The sequence below is a fragment of the Aplysia californica genome, unplaced genomic scaffold (genome assembly GCF_000002075.1).
Source record: "Aplysia californica isolate F4 #8 unplaced genomic scaffold, AplCal3.0 scaffold00024, whole genome shotgun sequence".
Lineage (NCBI taxonomy): Eukaryota > Metazoa > Mollusca > Gastropoda > Aplysiida > Aplysiidae > Aplysia > Aplysia californica.
In genome coordinates this window covers 152,492-154,079 of record NW_004797294.1, presented here as the reverse complement: position 1 = coordinate 154,079, position 1,588 = coordinate 152,492, and positions in this window count along the sequence as shown.

Genomic DNA, 1,588 nt, shown 5'->3' with positions numbered 1-1,588 from the left:
AGCCGCTTTGCGCCCTCAATGTGACTAGCAAACCGCTCCGACTCCCAACCAGCAGACCCGAGCCCCTGACGGGCACCATGTATTAGTATTACGCAATCTGCAATCTGTAAAAACGAGATAAAAATATTGAGTATCGATACCATGATCAATATTCCATACATTCAAGACGACATATTCGCCCAGCACAGTTGCCGTTTCCCGGACTTCCTGTAAACCTTTACCTAGCAGAACACACTCTGGGGAAAAAAACAAAAACAAAAAACCCAAAAACAAAATATACCGGTTTCCCTATGTGGTAGGCCTACTTGTTTACTACAATAATACGTTGCATTGTACTAGTAAGTAGGTCCAGAATCACGGACAGGGATCTGTATATAAACTGGATGGAAAAATCAAGTGGCAACAGCACTTGATTCGAAGTCTCAGTCAGATCCTTGAAGTGTCTTCGGTTCCCAGGAGAGCAATAAATCGGCGTGATGAAGGTCCTATGTGAGTATACAAGTTTAGTGTCTCTAACCTACTGCATGGCTGCTGGTGAAATAATTTATGTACTCCCATTTTCAAAAGACAAACCATGATCTCTGATCAGGCACCAGCGTTTGTGGTGCAGCCGTTAGACGCTTTGTCGTTTCACACAGGAGGTTAGAGTTCGATTCCCGTGTAGGGAAAATCTATATATATAGAGTATAGAGTATCACGGTATTTCTGCTGGGATGTTGAGGCCCTCTCAACCCGGGTTAGCCCTGACTGGTAGGGTCGAAGCCCGTCCCCTGAATGATCTAAGTTATACTATGCTGGCTTTAAAAAAACAAAAAACTATTATGTTAGAAAGAATATTTCTAATCGGTATCTTTCCATCGAGGGTGCAGTGGGGGAGCGGTCAGTGTGCTCATCTCCGAAGTGGAAAGTCCAGGTTCGAGCCTAGGTTCGGACACGGATTTTTTTCGCCCCCTCCTGCCCACCCAACAGTTATGGGTAGGGCCTACCTGACTTCGAGTTTGGGAAGTAATGGCGGCGTGGAAAGAATCTGGCCACCCGACCACAATATTATTATGCCGAAGGCACAGGAAGTTGTGTTACTAACAAGGCGATCCCCAATGTCAGGATCTTAGTCCAAGGCAATCCCAAATGTCAGGATCGGATGCCCTAACAGCTTTACTTTATCATCCGATCAGATTTTTTTTTTACATAGGTGTCTTTAAGCCCACATCGACCCAATTTAGATCATTTAAGAGACAGGATTTCACGTCATGAGAAACAGCTGCTGCAACCAGAACACCGCCAGCCTCAACAGCAACAAGATTAACAACTTAATCATGTGAAAAATGATTAATAAAATCGTTTTCCAGCGCATGAACAGAAGGTGTACTTTTGTATTTTCAAGACGAACTGAAGTAGGGACGGTCCGCTTTCTATTTGTAGAATTGTTGTTGGGGGGTCTTCATTAACGTAACAATAGGCACTTAACATGTCTTCTTTTTTTTTAAATCCTTTATCAGGTTATGCTCCCAAATTCATGTTCTGTGTTTTCTGTCTATCTGTTTGTTTGTTTGTCTGTCTGTCTGCCGGCTCCTGCCTGTCTGTCTGT